We start from the raw sequence: 19006 nt of genomic DNA on the forward strand, positions 1-19006 counted from the left end.
TCTCGAAGCAGTCTAAGCCATTATATCAAGGATAAATTGTGACTGACTGATCAACAAATAATACTTAAGTGTTGTTTAAGATTCAAGGTGATTTTTAGATCAGTTGCCTGGAGTCATTTTCATCCACCTGAACACTTTCATTTAAACCCACCTGGAGTTCTTAGAAGATTTTTGTTAATTAGCAGACAGAGCAATTTACAGTTGCAAGTAGTTATCTCGAACCCAGGTTCCAAACCCAAACGTGGACCAGGCCAAGGTAGGTGGTAAAAAAGCGAGTATTTATTGAGCACAATCTTAGGTTATGGCAGACGTGCAGAAAGGTGAGAACAGGAGGCTTATGGAGCGGTAGAGTATTCCACGAAAGGTAAACGTTCCGGTAGCCAGGCAGGAGTGAAGGGAATTCCAGGGTGAAGTAACTGAGGGCAGAAGAAAACAGGAATCAGACGAGCAGGCAGAGTGAGATGAACTAAGCAAACAGATACTAACGAAATATACGGTCTGAAGCGCGAGCACAACATACGAGTGTGACTAACGCTCTGGCAGGGACTGGATGCCAGGTCTTGGCTTAAGTAGGGTTGTAATGATGATCAGGACCAGGTGTGATGATTCCTGATGAGGAACAGGTGAGGGCAGACTCAGGTAATCCTGGAATACCCACCTTACACTCATTGCCTTCTCGTCAGAGAAGGGGTCATGCCCCCATACACATCAATGGAGCTGAAATAGAGAGAGTTTACAAATTCAAGTTTCTCCATTTGTTCTTCAACGATGAAACACAAAGATCACACTGCTGCCTTCTGGTAGACACTACCAGAGCATCGGGGCACACACTTCCAGACACAAAAACAGTTTTTTCCCTCAGGCCATAAGGCTCCTCAACCAGCAACACTGATCCATGATCATACAGATCACACACATACTTTCCAGATGCTCTGATGTCCTTTCAGGCACTTTTAATGGGCATTAGAATATTATTTTGCATGTATCATTTATAAGAATATTACATTCATATGTAATACTCAATACTTCTACTATTCTGTTTATACACCCCATCCTACTCTTTCAAAAATGTATGCTAGTTTACATTGTTATATATATTATTACCATAATTGCCATATCTATAATTTCAAAACCACTACCAATTCTGCTGCTTGTTTACAGTAATCTTTTTAAACTGCTGCTTGTGCACCGTGTTATGTATATTATTGCTTTATCTTCTTGCTATATTTGCTATATTGCTGTGTATATATTTTTCTTATTATTTCTCATTACGTAGTTGTAGTGTGCTATGCCAACATTCATCAACTTATTACACTCATAAGTATCTATAATATTCAATAATTCCATCAATTGCTGCTAGTTTACACTGTTATGTATATTACTGCCATACATGCCATATCTATGATTTTCAATTATACTACCACAGATTGCTGCTAGTTTACAGTACTCTTTTTTTAAACTGCTGCTAGTGTACAGTGTTATGTATATTGTTGCTTTATTTAAAAAAAATGCTGGCTATATTTTTTCTTATTCTTCTTCTTAACTCTCACTACGTAGTTGTTGGGTGCCATGTCACAAGAATTTCATTGTGCAGGATCACGGTGCATTTGACAAATAAACCTTGAAATTTGAAACTAGATCAGACAGATATAGAAATACAATGTCTCTCCACATCTATAAGGCTTAAACTAGGGGTGTATTTATTTTGCTAAACATAATAGTTGCAAAACATTTTGCAAAAACAGAAGCAAACAGAAATATTCAGTTGTACTCAAATGTTTGCATACCGTTGGAGAATTGATAATATATGTCCCATCTGTAAAGAAAACACGAGTGAGTAGGCAAAACATGTCTCTTATTTCTTATGGGATTCACATTCAACTGTAGGTCATAACAGAATGGCACAATCATAAAACAAAACATGGCAACAAAGAAAAAAATGAACTGACCCCTGTTCAAAGGTCTTCATACCCTTTGTTCTTAATACTGTGTATTGCCCCCTTTAGCATCAATGACAGCATGCAGTCTTTTGTAATAGTTGTCTATGAGGCCCCGAATTCTTGCAGGTGCTATAGCTGCCCATTCGTCTTGGCAAAATGCCTCCAGGTCATGCAAAGTCTTTGGTTGTCTTGCATGAACTGCACGTTTGAGATCTCCCCAGAGTGTCTCAATGATATTAAGGTCAGGAGACTATGATGGCCACTCCAGAACCTTCACCTTTTTCTGCTGTAACCACTGGAGGGTCAACTTGGCCTTGTGCTTAGGGTCCATGTTGTGCTGGAAAGTCCAAGAACCTCCCATGAGCAGCTTTTGTGCAGAAGAACGTCTGCCAGTATTGCCTGTTAACATGCTGCATTCATCTTGCCATACATTTTCACAAGATTCCCCGTGCTTATGAGCTCACACCCCCAAACCATCAGTGAGCCACCACCATGCTTCACAGTGAGGATGGTATTCTGTTCACTATAGGCCTTGTTGACCCCTCTCCAAACATAACACTTATGGTTGTGACCATAAAGCTCTATTTTGGTCTCGTCACTCCAAATTACGGTGCACCAGAAGCTGTGAGGCATGTCAATGTGTTGTCTGGCATATTGTAATTAAATTTTTTTGTGGCATTGGCACAGTAAATGTTTCTTTCAGGGAACTGAAAGCTCATTTCATACTTAAACGACCATGCAGCTCATTTAAGTATGGTTGTATTATGCTCCTTGAAACCACCACACTATATATTTCCAGAGCAGCCTCTATATTTCCTGAGGTTACCTGTAGGTTTTTCTTTGTATCCCGAAGAATTCTTCTGGCAGTTTTGGCTAAAATATTTCTTGGTCTACCTGACCTTTGACTTGGTATCAAGGGATTTGCAAGGCTTTGGATATTTTTTTATATCCTTTCCATTTTTATTACATTACCTTGTTACGCAGGTCTTTTGACAGTTGTTTCCTGTTCCGCATGGTTCAGTATCTAGTCTGCTCAGTGCATCCACGTGAGAGCTAACAAACTCATTGACTATTTATACACAGACACTAATTGCAAAAAAATTCACATTGAATTCTCCATTAACTTCCATTAATTTCCCATAGAACCCCGTTGATTCCCCATTGACCTCCATTCATTCCCCATTCCCCTTAGGGCTCACCATCTTGCATTAATGAGTGTTTGAATCGAGACCACCCTCACAGGAATTTTCATTGGCTCATGTCAGTCATTCTGTTAGATATGAACAATCCTTATACAGAATATTTAGATACTTGTCCCAAGATGCTATATACTGAGTAGCATGAAGATGGGTGCAGTGCACTAGTTGAAGATAACTTTTTAATGTTTTAGACAAAATTCAAGATGGCAGACTTGGGTTCTTGAGGCAAATAGGTTTCTTAGGTGAACAGGGACCAGTGGACCGAATTTCAGACCTCTAAGTAATATGGGAAGGAAATGCCAGTGGGGCTTTTGGAGGGACTTAGATTGCTTATTAAAGTGTCAATATGGGTCAATTGGACCCATAGTTTAATACACAGGTGTCAAACCGGTTCCACGGAGGGCCGAGTGTCTGCAGGTTTTTGCTCTCTCCTTGTACTTGATTGGTTAATTAGGTCACTGATTGGTTAGTTTCTACCCTCACCTGGTTGTGTAGGTATGAACTAGGAACCAATTTATAGGAAAAACCAAAAACCTGCAGACACTCGGCCCTCCGTGGAACCGGTTTGACACCCCTGGTTTAATAGATGAATTCACCTAGTTGTGCTTCTATAGCACATTCTGTCTCACGGGAATATGCGTCCAAACAAAGGCATAATAATAAAAATCCTAACAAAAATAATAGGGCTACTTAAGTCCCTTCGTGGTAAGGACCCTTAATAACACTCGGACGGACCTACCTAATTTTGTCCATATAACATTTTGACCGGTATGTGGTCTGTGCGGGTCTGTGCCTTGCGTTCATAAAAAGTTCGCGTCTCCTTTAAGTCAAAACGGAACACAACATCTCCACTGAGAGGGGTGTAATAATCGCCCGAGAATAACTAATATTCTCACGTCTCCAGCTACATAATTTTCCTCTAACAATTTCTCAATTGTTTATTTAACAGTGTAGAAATAAGAGATATGGTAATTATTTATTCATTTAAATATAACAGATGCGTCAGAATATTTTCTTACTTCCCCTTACCACAGCGGCAACATCGTGCGGAGATACAGACGTTACTGTAGATAGCTGTTTGGGTTTGCCCGTGAAGCTTTGAAGCCATCGCACACGTTCCGTCTAATGGAAAGATAACTGCAGCATCCTTTGTTTTCCTCCGCTAGTTTTCAAGGTAAGGAATTTACCTTTGGTTTAACTGATATACTTTTCTAGCAGTTTATATATTTTCCACTGAAGGGCGTAATCACTTATAATCATGCCCAGTCTTTTTCTCCATGAACGTATGCTAAACATGGCTATTGCAATGATATTTTAGCGGGTCATTTACATTTCTACGACAAAAACATGAGAATGTCTGTCTGGATAATACATTTCAGAATAAACTCGCGAAATATGCATGGTTTTAACTGAAATGTACACCCGAGCCAACGTTCTTGCGTAGCCTACTCGGTTGTACTCAAATTGCACCATACAGGTAGTTTTTGGTGGCTGTCATTTAGTAGTTGAACTGGTGAGACAACGTTGCATTGTTTCATTTCATTGGTCTACAGCAACAGGTAACAACGAAATTATGAACTTATCTCGGTTTAAACATTGTGTCATGATGATGTTTTGGCTCGTTGGAGTGCTGGGGCCTGAGGATTGCAAAGTCAGCACCGTTATTGTATGGGGTGGTAAGATGTGACATAACTCGAGTAATTGCACACTAATAGGAAGGTACACTTGGATTAGCCAGTCCATTGGGAATATCAAATATTACTTATTGTTATATTGTTATGGCTCTCCAGAGATATTACCTCAGTGTTTGAATGCTTTTTAAAAAAACATTCAATACACACATGCCCACTAAGTTTCCATAAATTTTTATTAAGCAGTGGCAGTTTTATTGATTTGGGGGGCCTAGGCAGAGACTGGTTGAGACTCCAACATCATCTGTGTTTTACCCTATTGTCCTTATCTAAGCCATTCCGGCAAAATTGTGAACATTCTTTATTGTAGAATGTAATTGCTGCTTCCAAAGACACTTGCATTGCTTCCCCTTTGAGTTGAATGAATCAGTTAGTTTAAAAATGATTAACTGAATTGTAAGTTACGACTACAGTGAAGTCCAAAGCCACTTTGTTCAAGTGTACAGTTTCTTAATCATGATCAATCAAGTGCATTCATATACCTTCCTTTTCTCACTATGCTTCACCTTTCTTTATCTGTCAGCTGGGAGGGGCACACATACCTGGATCAGACATTACATTCTGTGTCATTACACTGTCTGAGCTTTCCTGGGGAACCAGGGGAGAATAAACATCAAAATTGTTAATTTGTGATCAGTAGCACTGTCGCTATTGCTATCACCATCTTAATCAACATTGGAGTCATTGTAATCAAAATGTGTGATGTTAGAAGAAGGATATGATGGAACTGAATCAATCTTTTCTTAAACTCTCTCTGGTGGTTGTTTGTGATGGTCTATTTATAGATAGAGTGTGAGAGAGTGAGTGTGGTGTTATTAACATTAGTGTCCCTGCCTGTATACCTTCTCACACTACTGTAAATGTCTGCCAAGTTGTTGTAATCATTTGATCTACAGTGCCTGGTACACCGCTGGGTAGGTTTAGTATCAAAATTGTGATTCATGGGTGTGTATGTTTGTGTGTGTGTGTGATCCAGGTCAAATAATACAACCAGAAGTATCTTAGTTGGACCAAAAGATAAAACCTTACAAATCGGTCTCCGTTAGATTTTCTTTAGCTGGTCTGCACAATAAAAAATATTATTTCTTGCCCTAGATTTAGGTTTAATGTAAAATTTGAATTTTAGTGTCAGAATTGGGGTTACTTCTAGGTTTTAGCATTAGGAGTTAGGTTTTAGATCAAGCATTTGGTGTTAGGGCTAGTTTAGTTTTAGGCATTTAAGGTCAGGTTATTGAGGTTAAGGTTAGGTTTCGTGGTTAAGGGATAGGGAACACAGAGAATTGGTTATCTGGTCCTCAGGCGGGTAGAAAAACTGTCTGGGGAGACTATTGAAAAGCATTTGGGTATTTAGTGTCAGAGTTCAGATTCTCACAAACACAAGGAAAAGACTCTCGGCCTGTGTTCATTTAGTAGAAACCCTACATAAATGTTTCTCACTGCCAGCATTAATCCTGAACATTATAATCCTTTTAGAAAATACTTTGGTATCGTCCTCAAAATAACAGTTTAGGAAGGATGATATGCTTATAACAGATCTAAGACATATTCCAACAAAGTTAAGCAAGTGTTTATCATTGTAATTTGATGCCCCCAGTCACTTTCATCACAAATCGAAAGTGTTAATTACAAGATTTTAAAAAAGCATCACTATTGAGTATATCAATAGTGATGCTATTGATAACCAAACACATTAACGCTCAAAGTAGGCAATAGGCAGCATTGAATACACATGGTTTTGAAACGCTATGCCATTGATAAACAATAAAATGAATACTGAATTATAGCAGTTTTAATGTGTACTTCAAACAAATGATTTATTATGCCACTGGTTATTTTTAAATGTTTATTCACTCAATTCTCTCTTACAACAAGAATCATAATGCCATGTAGAAAATTAACTCATTAACTTAAAAATTTTGAAAAAGAGTCCTAGGTACTAGTCCTACTAATTCCTACTAAAGTAGGAGGTGGCGAGGTTGTGTTTTAAAAATGTCTATAACCTCATCATAACCTAAGCTTTCCGAAAGGTCCCTCTCAAATGTCAACAGACACAGGGAATTCAGACGCCATGTGAGCATGGAGCTCCTATCTGCGGTCTTTACATGATTGACGCTGGAAAAGAGTCGCTCAACAGCATGTAGTCATTGGAAGGGTAACTAGAACCTTGAGCAAATTGTGTATGTTTGGAAACATCTTGTCACTGCAGCAGTCCAACCCTTCGACTACAGTTGGAATCATCTCTCTGCATGCAGACTTGCGAATTATGTGCTGCATGAATATAGACACCTCTGGTTAGATTGATGCCATACAACTTGGTTGCCTCAGAAGATGAATGTATACGGCCAATTTTCAGAAGTGATTTACTGCTTTGACCTTTTGGCAGCTGCATCTGTGTGAGAATATGAAAATGATTTTAGATTTATGACCGGGAAGGTATCAGTTGTTTTTCCGGGGGGTACATGTCCGGTTAGAGAGGGAGGGTTAGAGCAGGTGATTCAGGGGGATGAAAGTTTTAGGTCAAAAGGATTATGAAAAATGACTTGTTAATGGTTGTTAATTTATGTTGTTAACAGTTGTGTTTTTCCAGGGGATCCATGTCCGGTTAGGTGGGGGGGATTAATAAAAGTGTTTTATGGTTATGTTGATCTAAGTGAGGGTGCAAGGGTGGTGTGTGTGTGTGTGTGTGGGGGGGGGGGGGGGGTTGAACAGCAGTTACCTTTGATTAATTCTCTGAGAGTTAACAATAAATAAGAGTTAGACTTCTCCTGGTTTGCAGTTGAAATAGTTTTTTTACTCTGTATAAGAATCAAGAGATGGCGTCCGTGCTTAGTGATACACCCGTGACAACCCAGACTTACGAAATAGATAGCAGACCGGAGGAAGGAATGAAACGATACATTCCAGAAATATACGATTTGCCAAAGAAGCGTTTTCTTAAGGTTTATAGAACTCAGATATCACCGTTTAAGCAGCTGATGGATCAGCATGACATTGCGGGTGGAAAAATGCTGGGCTTTGCATTTGATTATCCGGCTTCTAAAGTGAAGTTGTATATTTTAGCCATGGGAGCTGAATATACAAACGACACCTTTGGCGTGGAGTACCAAATCACTGACTGGGAATGAAATGAAGTCAGGCATGAGAGGTTACACTATTGACACTGGTTTGGAGATCGTTTGGGAACGTGTACCGAGCTCCACAGACACAATGCAGCACACAATAGAAATCTGAAGGAAAAATGTACTTCCATTCGGTTTTGTTGAGCTTTCTTCCCTGACGTGGAATATAAGCGATGGAAAGATTGTGAAAATATCTCAGGTAAGGATACCTGTTAGCGTCTGGTGTGATCTGGAAAATGGCATGTTTCGACGAATAGATAGATAGCTAACGCACAATGTCAACAATGGCAGAGCGTTGTTAAACTTAGGAGATGTCTTGTTACAGACGCTAGTTACGAACACGATCCAGTTAAAGCCAGGATGTATATGGAAGCAGGAATTATATGTATTGATTAAAAAGCCACACCCTCTGGTCAAAGGATCTATGCAGCAATAAAAGGGTAGGGTTAAAGTGGACCATTTCAAAGAACCATGGCTTACTTGAGGCCAGAGGACTCAGCCGGGAGACCTTTACCCCGCGTTATATCAGGACGTCAGAAAAGACCTCTCTCCTATAGGCCTATTACGAGCAGTCCTAAAACATCTTTTATACCGTTGCTTGATGAAGATACCCGACAGCTGGAATGGAATGTAAGTTCCACAAGTGTGAACAAACAGTGCAGCAGTCTGCCTTCTTACTCGGTTGTGCTGCCTCCTACCCCTCCACCTGAACAGCCTTCAACACCACCATCACCGCCACCACCACCATCACCTGACCTGCCTGCCTTTCCCCTGGATTCGGACGTTTTTGATGGGGGACTGAGTCAGATTTTTGTGAACACCGTCAAGGCTTCCATTGTAAAATTTTTAGAGCTTGTGATCGAGGAGCACAAAAAAGAAAACTGCAATGGTTGTCTTACAGGTAATGTTAGTCAGCGGCAGCACCAGTGTCTCTATGATTGTCCCAACTTTTGTTATACCAACCATTTTGATGCTCTCGTCAAGCGACTGTGGACTGACCGTTTCATACCAGCGTTGGTCAGAGCTCTGAAATCCTTGGGACTTAAAGTTGAATTACCTAGAGTACATGGAATTTCAGAGGTTTTTCTAAACGAGTTGAAAGAGTCAACCATAGACTGTATATAAAATGGACGACGCCCTTTCGCTCTTTTCCATTGGTGAAAAATGAAGCCGCCAGTGTCCCGATACGGCGCTGACATCTTGGACTTGCGTCTGCGCAGATAGCGATCTTGGGACCAGTTCTGCGCAGTAGTTATGGGCAGTAGCGAGCAGGAAGTAAAGCCGTAAAGCCGCGAAATCAACGGCCCCACCCCTGTGCCCCGCCCTCACTCTCCCTCGCAGAATGCGCATACCGTAATCAATCGCAAGTCCAAGTACAGTACAACCTTTGCTTGTTAAACCTAGACGATATGTTATAGCCTAACTTACATCATGTTTAACCTTAATTTAGAATAGGCCTAATACAAAAATAATTGGTAACTTCTAGCTAACGATCACCTGCTAGCTATTAACGAGGCTTGTTGTCTTTTAGCTAACGTTAGCTAGCCCATTACATTTATTTACTAATGAAATAGCTTATAAATTTAACTTACCGAAAAAAATTCAAAGATCGATTGGAAATGCCAGATCGGTTAGCACAATGTACTGCAGAACAACCCATTATGTCCGTGTGAAATTATATCAATTATAGAAATTTAGAGATTAAATGTAAAGCTCCAATCTCCTCAGTCCTCCGAAGGAGGATGGCGCTTCAGTGGCTCCTTGGCTCAGATAGCTGTCAATCAAAGCTGTGAATCACGACGTCACACCACCGTTTTTAGAGCATTAAATAACTAACTAAAAACCAACTTATTTTAAAAACAAACTCTTGAATTTACATTAGCGTGATACAAACTACAGTAAATGACAGAAACCAGCTTCGGAAAAAAGATAATTGAAGGGTAATTTAATTGTTTAGTTGGTCTCGCGTCCCATTGAATAACATGGGGAGGGCGGGGTTTATGACCTATACTGGGACCACTCACCAGGGGGCGATCGAGACGTTTTAACAAGATCTATGATTCACTGCTGAGCAAGAACAAAGACCGCCAGGGCCTGGTAAACGAAGTCATTATTTTCTGGCAGAACATACTTGAAGATTTGTCTCCGTTTATGTACGTTATTTGAGAGAACAACTCAAAAATATCTTTTGAGAAATGTTACAGATCTTAAGATGCAAATTATTGAAAGGAAAGTAAATGATTATTCACTCTACACATCCCAACTTTTGTTAATATTGAACGTGTGCAACAAATGGAGGAAATCTTGGATCGTGTCCGTATGACTCAAAAATTGTTACACTAGATATCGTTAGAAGTAGATGGCCCTTTAGAAAAATATTTGTATAAAGTTTTACGTATTTACTTTGAACCACCGATGACATGTAATGTGAATCATCTAATTTGTTTTTTATGCATAAATAATCAATGTGTGTGTTTTAAAAATACAGAGCCATAAGCCTGTAAATGTAATCAAAGTATTCAAAGTGATGAATTATTATGTAACCGAAAAAACTGATTTTAAACTCTTTATTGAAATTGTAATCTCTTGATTAATATTGTGAAAGATTCTCCTCAACCTTTTCTATAAGTGTCTGATGCATCCTTTTGGAATTACCATAATAACGAGAATTAGGAGGATGAAGCAGCTAATTAAAAATAAATATTTTAATCCCGCTCATCCCGGTTCTTTCGGGGAAAGGAGCAACTTCGGAGAGGTCAAGAAACAGGAAGTAGTATAAGTGACGGCCCTGTAACTGGCTGTCCGGCCAGGATGCTTATACTCTCCATAAGCCATTGAGAAAAACCTACCTGTGAAATAGGGTTTTTACCTCTCATCGTTTATCCCAATTCCAGGCCGACTTGTGTAATATGCAAGCTTTTGCGGATAAAAATTATGGAAATCGCACGTGGAAAAACTGGCCGGAAATGTTCAACAGCTGGGTCCTAGAGTCGGAATTATTGGATGCAAGATTATTAAATATACCCGCATAGCTGGACAAATATCCTGAAAAATGATTTAGTTTTTCTACAAAATAGACTCTAAACCCCCTGAAACTATCAGACTCTAAACCGGTCACTATAAAAACATAGAAGCGGTTGTCTATGGGATGAACCAGGCCTTAAATGAGAAGATTAAGAATGTGTTTTTAGGTTATGACAATATTCAAAAGCGAGTAAACATTGTGAGTGAGGAAACCAGTCAGCTATCAAGACTAGAGGCATTTTAGCTTACATTTTAGGGATGCGTTCTGACAGATAGTTGGAAACAAAAGATAATTTGAGCCCACTGCCTGTAGACATACACGCAGGATTTTATAACATGTTTGTGTACATGGACTTATATATTTTCAAAGGGTCGGAGACAGTTTTGTGCCACTCCTACGGACAGTTCATATAGAGGGAACAGACTGAGATATAATCACAATTAATTATATGCGGCCACACTATGTACCTGTAACCAAGAAGTATATTGAAAATATAAAGATTGAGATTAAGACAGATCAGACAAAAATTAAAGTGTTTGATTGGGGTAAAGTGATTGTTAATCTCCACTTTCGACTGGTACAGTCTTCTTTACATATTTAAAGAAGTTACACAATCTGCAACTTGACCCTAACTCTAATCTTATAATGTTGATCAAGTAGGGAACAAACTCCCCAGTTATTTGTTCTATGTTTGGTTCAGGCGTTGGAGGTATATTTTGTAATCATTTTAGAATGGTTTTACCACTAATGAAGAGAGGCTTTAGTATAGCTAAGCCACATCTGAAACATGCAGCGAAAAATATTGTGGGTGAAGTTATATCGAACGTTATAAGTAAACGTAAAGTATCAGAACAACACAGAGGATCCGGTGGATGATGCTCATGATGCTGGTTCGCCGAACTAAAAAGAGACCCCCTGGTGTGCGGATGCCTCCCCTAAAAAGCCAAGGTCAGCGGTTAAAACAAAATCAGTAAGTCAGAAGCAGTGCAAAGGCAGGAGGTCTGCAAAAGGAATAGGTGAAAGTATTTTCCCCAAAAAATTGCTCTTTTACCTAGACCAGGGGTGTCAAACCGGTTCCACGGAGGGCCGAGTGTCTGCAGGTCTTTGGGTTTTCCTTTAAATTGGTTCCCAGGTCAGACCTGAACAACCAGGTGGGGGTAGAAATTAACCAATTAGTGAACTAATTAATCAATCAGGTACAAGGTGAGAGTGAAAACCTGCAGACACTCGGCCCTCCGTGGAACCGGTTTGACACCTGTGACCTAGACTGTCAGCTGAAGCAATAAAAATGGAGCTTGACATTTTTTCGGCCCCCATGACTACATTTTCTATAGATAGTGCAAATGATATCGAGGTCATGCCGATCTCGGCCCTTACAGAGAACAGCCCTAAAGAATTTTCTATCCCCGGTCATGGTGAGCAATACTTGGACCTGAATAACACTCTTTTGGGAGCAATACATCACGAGATTTTCTTTCAAGAGCGTTTACTCCTAAATGCCGTTTAAGAATAAAGTTATCAAAAGCAAAAGATGCATTTTTGAGATGATATGATGAGATGGAGATGAGAGATGAGGCTGCAGCCGACGAAGATTTTAGCTCAAAATTGCTCAAAGAGTGTCTCGCTGTTTGTGAAAAAAGTGTCTGTATCTCCGGCCGTTCGTTTAGGACATTCTCAGGCCTTAATAAAAGGAAATGCTCTTTACCCAATTCAAAGAATTACCATGAAAACATTCTGCATACCCAGAGGCTGTAGAATTTCCAGTCAGGACAACCTGTTTTTGGGATCGCTACCCCGCTGCATTGTTATAGGACTGGTTGATCATGAAGCCTGCACCGACAGTTTTGATAAAAACTCCTTCAATTTCCGTCATTTCAACGCAGAGTATGTAGCCCTCTGTCAGGACGGATGTCAAATTCCCGCTAAGGGAGACATTTAAAAGATCTGGCTTTGCCCGTTGAGAGAAAAGATTACGCATCTGGCTACACCCTGTTCGCTTTCAAATTATCCCCCGATGATGACGACACAGGAACCCTTTTACCGGTCTCCACAGGCAGCCTACGGTTGGAAATGCGCTTCCGTGAACCCTTAGACCGGACGGCTACTATGATCATGTATGCATTCTCCAATTCCATATTGGAAGTCAACTCCATTCTTGGTGGATTATTATTAATTAAAACCAAGACCTTGCTTCCTTGTGTCACAAGAGTGGGAGTTACGCCTTGTAGTACCAGGGGGTTTAAAAGAAGGTAGGAGTCATAACCTCTTGAATTATGGGCTATAAAAGTGTACTTTCTAAATTAGTTTTTCCGAAAGTGCTTTAAAAAGAGCATGGCACAATTCTGTCCCTTAGCAGTCCACTTTTTACCCTCAAAAGTCATGCTAGACACAAATACAGGTATGTGTAAACCTGTTGAGTCATTCTGTCAGGTTTCAAAGTCATGAAACTTTTTTTTTCTGAGGCCTTCTCTGAATTCAAAGATTGAATATAACATTTGTGGACCTTTTCAAATACACCAACGTCATCCAACAGCCCTTTACATTTTGAGATTATAATTACCCTGGCATAAGGGACATCTCATTGATGTCACACCAGCTGGCAAAATTACCTGTCCCTGGATGCCATAAGGCCAACTTGTGTTTTTCATAGCAGTAAGCTGAACGGCATGTACAGTTACAGTCACAACACTTTGTGAGCTACAAGGGTTGATATGGTCAGTCCACATCAATGCATACTGAACAGTTATACCGACAGGAGGGCCTCCTAATCGCGTGAAGTCGGTATGACATGACCGACAGATGTAGGGAACTCCCAAGAATGCCTTAATGTTGTTCATACCATAATAATGATTGTCTTGTACAAACAAATACAACATTTGAGGATGGGGGTGTAACTTGTTTTGGAATTTCAAGATAGCCGAATCATGCCTGCTGTGATAGAGAACCACCACTAAGCTTTCAAATTTGTCTATGTCAGAAAACACTACAGTTTCATAAATGGACAATCCCACTGCTCTCTGAAGTTCATGAGCTATCTTTAGACCTTCTATGTCACTAATACCGGGATTCAGTAAATGCGCCAGACAAATGGCAAAACATAATTTGTTGTCAGCATTCTGAGGAATAATAATATATTCCTTTTTGTTGTTCATTATTTCGAATTTCAAAAGTTTCAGCCTTCCTCCTCTGTCCGCCCACACCCTGAGGAGTTCTCAATATTTGCACAATCAGTTCTACGGTATTATTGGCCAAGATTGATAAATTGGACTGTATATGCCTTTCAAGCATATCCAGAAATTATTTCAAGTTTGCATCACCACTCTCCATAATAAAGGTTACATTGTTTCGTACAGAATCACCCCCAATTTCTAATTGCAGTACATCTCTAGGCTCAGTGTAGGCTGTAACAGTTCTGTTAAAGTGGTTAACACATTGACATAGAACGCTGAATAATCATACATTTCATTCATGTAAGCAAAATTAAAACGCTGTTGGATTTCAATGTTGCTGAATTTATTGCGATAAACAATATTCACATTTCTATCAACACCTCTACCTTGTTGATTGGTGCCTGAATGGGAGGCCTGTAGTTCTAAAGGAGTTGATGGTTCAGGATTTAATTCCATAATTGGAACACTTGAATGGGAAGCCTGTGGTTTTAAAGGAGTTGATGGTTCAGGACTTAACTCTGTAATTTGAACACTTAACTGGGAAGCCTGTGGTTCTAAAGGAGTTGGCAGTGTCATGTGAGAAGCTGGTTCAGGATTTAACTCTTTTGACTAATCAGAGCATCATAGTCAGGGTTTGTGTGTAATGCTTCTGGACTCGAAGCTGTGATTAATTCAACATAGTTTATGTGTAATGCTTCTGGACTCGAAGCAGGTGGATCTGGGATTAATTTATTCATTTGTTCAAACAGCGCTGAATAATCAGTGTCTGATGGTTCTGTATCTAAATGTTGTGATGGTGTTATGTTAGAAGTAGGATTTAATGATCTAATTTGATCTATCAAGGCCTTATAATCGGGTTTTGGATCTGGCGGTGGATACATTTTTCAGATGTTTGCCTATGAGCCTTGGAAGCTTGTTTTTCCAGAAAGCTTTATCTTGACGCCTTTGGCAGCTTAATAGATCGAGTATACGTGTGTGTAACTGATCTTCCCTAGCTTTTACAAGCCGTGCAAGCTCTTTTCTGAAAAACAAATGTGGATCTGCTTCGTCTTCACTATTATAACTCTCAAACAATGATTTGCAAGGAAACTAAATATATGCCTGGAAACAACTTGATGTGAGGGCAGGTTCCATGGTCAATACAACGATCTTAATGCCGGTGGTGCAGTTTCAGCTATAAAAACAACATTACAGTTTTAAAAAACATTTTTCAATATAACATAATTATATTGATATTAAATCAATAAAATGAATTAAATCTCACTTGATGGAGATTAAACGTCAGGAGCTTCAACCTCTTCTTCAGGCCTTGATTGCGTTAAGTCGATTACTTCAGAATGAAACTGATCAAACGACATGTCAAATCTCTACGAGTTTACAAACTTTCATCATCATCTTAGTTAAATATAATGTTACATTAGCATCATATCTTACCTTTTAACATGTTGAAAGAGCAAAATTATTTTTGAATTGGCGAGAGTTTTTCTTGAGAGATGTTTCCTTGAGTTTTTCAACGAATGACTGAACGGTAAAGAGAGAATAATGTAACTCTATAACTGTTTGGAGACCTGTTCACCAACCTATTTAATTGCTTTTTTGACATTGGGTCATTCGGGTCAAGTGATGTCCAGTCAGTTTTTAGAGAGGTGTAAGATGGTGTCAAGCTTTTCATTTTACATATCCCAACGTTTTAGATTTACTAATCTGTTATTCAAATGGCCCCAGCGTTTTAAATTCTCTCTTTGCCTAAAAAAGTTGGGAATATTGTAAAGCATAAGAGAAATAACGTCCCAGTCGTAGAAGCTAAATATCTCTATAAAATAATTCACTTAGTTTACTACGTCACCATAAACCGGACAACCAACTATAATCGAAGCATTTGCATCTTATGTCATGCAATAAAATGCAAATTAATTACATAAAAATCATACAATATGATTTTCTGGATTTTTGTTTTATATTCCGTCACTCACAGTTGAAGAGTACCTATGATACAAATTACAGACTTCTACATGCTTTATAAGTTGTAAACCCTGCAAAATCGACAGTGTATCAAATACTTGTTCTCCTCACTGTATGTATTATTTCTACATTTCTATTAATATTTTTTTAGTATGGGCTATGTTGGACACCACATTTGTATAGACAGGTCCTTTTTCTGTCCAAAGGGATAATGGATCACAGTCACATGTTGAGTAATAGTCAGTTGTGACTCAACAAGCATGATGTGGTGGTCAGCTAGACAACACAAACTTTGGGCCGTACTTGTGAAGTGTGCGGAACATTTATAGACATTTGGTTGGCAGTGGAAACAAATAAATGGTTCCAAGGATGTGCGCATACATTACATCCATAAAAAACTCTAAAATCAGTAACTTTCAGTCATTGTAATAACAGCTGCAAGCCTCCAGACTGCGACCAAAAAGTCATGTTTTGTGGCCTTTTGAGTTGTTATAATCTTAATCAGTGCAAGTTTATGATTTGTACCTCACATTTAATTACTAGTCTTGTCCTTAGAATGTAATCTCTATTAGAATATGTTCCCTTGCTAGGTAACTAGTGAGTTTGAGATCATTTTCAAAATGAAACAAACCATCAACCATTTCTTAAGAAACATTGAGAAAAATCAGCAGACCAACCAGCAGAGAAATTAGAACACTAAAATGCTAAACCAGAACTGGTGATTGAGGTACAACAACATGGCAAATGAAATGCACTGGGTCCACTGTAAACAGTGTTTTAGACTTTTCAGACAATTTGACACAGTTTAAACCAATCAGTGCCAATCAGAGGTTCTGCAAGAATAAGTATGTAACCTGAGAAGCTTCTGCCATTGCTGTGGGCTTTCATATGCAAAATAGAGCCAACCAAGTGAGGGAGCTCATAGCACAATTAAATACGGATATAATATTGCCAAATGTTCACACAATGTTTTTCCAGATACACTACACTTTTAGAGTAGGCAAAATGTGGTTTTAGTATTAATATTTAAAGAATATATTGGAATTATATTTCTGTTTTAAAAAACATGAACTTTCGATAAATGTATTAGGAGTCCTCTGGTAGGAGGAACTCTATTGTTATTGTCAGTATTATTATTATTTTATTACATTTTTTGGTTGAAACCGCTGAATAACTCAAAAATAACTCAAAACTAAATTCGGTAACTTTGCACACTGAAAATATGGACTGAGTACCTACCATGCAGACACCCACCCCGATTCCTCCACCAGCCACGCTACAGTACATTATTCAATTTACCAATTTCAAAATTATGGCATTTCCACTTGTTCCACCCTGTTTGACAAAGCCTCATTTCTCATGAGGAAAAAAAACCCCTCAAGAATCCACAAAATCCATCATCTTGGATTTTTCTATACAGTGAAAATTTGCCAAAACCTACTGAATACTTCAACTTTTACAATGTAACTCAGATTCACACGCCCTTCGGCATACAGGTATCTCATACATTCCTCCAATTGATTTCGGGAATAAGAGATCCTGCCTATAAAAACATAGCCAATTAAATTACTGATTACTGTACAATATATGTGAGAAAATATTAATGTCTCCATTGCTTTATGGAATAATAACCTATACACTTTATATTCTTTGTGCCTCCTGGCACTACCCCCATATACAGTGGGGAGAACAAGTATTGGATACACTGCTGATTTTGCCGGTTTTCCCACTTACAAAGCATGTAGAAGTCTGTAATTTTTATCATAGGTATTCTTCACTGTGAGTGGCGGAATCTAAAACAAAAATCCAGAAAATCACATTGTATGATTTTTAAGTCATTCATTTGCATTTTATTGCAAGTTCTTTCTTTTTCTTTGTAAAGCACACTGAATTGCTTATGTGTGTGAATTTGCTATATAAATAAACTTGCTTGCTTCTAAAGAAACAAACCAGCCGTTGAGTGATTGTAAAGAAACGTAGTAGTGGTTAAAGACACAACCTGTCACATAGGAGACCCTGGTTCATCCCTCCTAATCGCGGGCTGGCTGAACTAGGATTGCCTGGTTCCTATTTTAGTTTTTTCATTAAGATAAACCATATTTTTAAGGGGTGTAACCAAATAATGTGCTGCCAAGCGTTTTAATCAAGGGGCCAGGTCTCTGGTCTGACAGTACAATTTATACTGGCATGCAATTACTGGGGTAAGAACCAGAAAGAAAATTCCCCAACAGAGAAACCAGATTTTAACATCCCTAATTAAACACTTTAGTCATCATCTAAAATGCCGATAAATGTTTGCTGAGGCAGACTATTTTCCATCCCTTATAGGAAAATATATTAATATTTTATAATCAACTGATTTCTACCATGTTTCTGGAGAATTATAGGATGTTGTCACAGCATGCGCTGACTGAGTGCTAATGTGCAAATTGAGTTGCCGCAAAACAAATGCTGCCCTGTTATTGACGGCCCACAAATCATCTTGTGCCTGAGTGGACTACCTCAAAGAAAACTGTTGGACATATTGGATGCTGCCTCCAGTTGTTTTATAGCTCAGTTGGTTCAATACTGCCAACCAACAAATTTCCGTTATCTGTAATAAAACCATAGTACTCTTCTGTACAGGAGAACATTGAGACTATAGAACTGCTGCTGAGGTGATGTAAGGGTGCAATCTTAGAAGCAGTTGAAAGAGGCTGGGTCAGACAGCGTTCACTAGGACAGCTCCACTAATATGAGCCAGGAGGAAGCGTAGAAACATGGAGAGAGGGAGAGGATGACAGAAGAAAAATGGAAGGAGGGAGGGAGAAGGCCATGTAATAAAGCATACCATCTCAGGTATCAGCACCCCCCCACACAGACACACAGCCATAGATGGATTTAAAGTGGAGCAGTAGAGT

At 39.0% G+C, this 19006-nt stretch overlaps 1 protein-coding gene across 3 annotated transcripts in view; it reads left to right on the plus strand.

The window, feature by feature from the left end:
• Positions 1-3985: 3985 nt before the first annotated feature.
• fam110b (family with sequence similarity 110 member B) overlaps positions 3986-19006 on the plus strand; it is a 131226-nt gene continuing 116205 nt past the window's right edge. For all 3 annotated transcript variants that reach the window (XR_827451.3, XM_029119075.2, XM_029119074.2), the window contains exon 1: positions 3986-4313. The gene's annotated coding sequence lies outside the window, so the exon portion shown is untranslated. The remainder of the gene's footprint in view (positions 4314-19006) is intronic.

This window comes from Esox lucius, chromosome 3 (assembly GCF_011004845.1).
Source record: "Esox lucius isolate fEsoLuc1 chromosome 3, fEsoLuc1.pri, whole genome shotgun sequence".
Taxonomy (NCBI): Eukaryota; Metazoa; Chordata; class Actinopteri; order Esociformes; family Esocidae; genus Esox; species Esox lucius.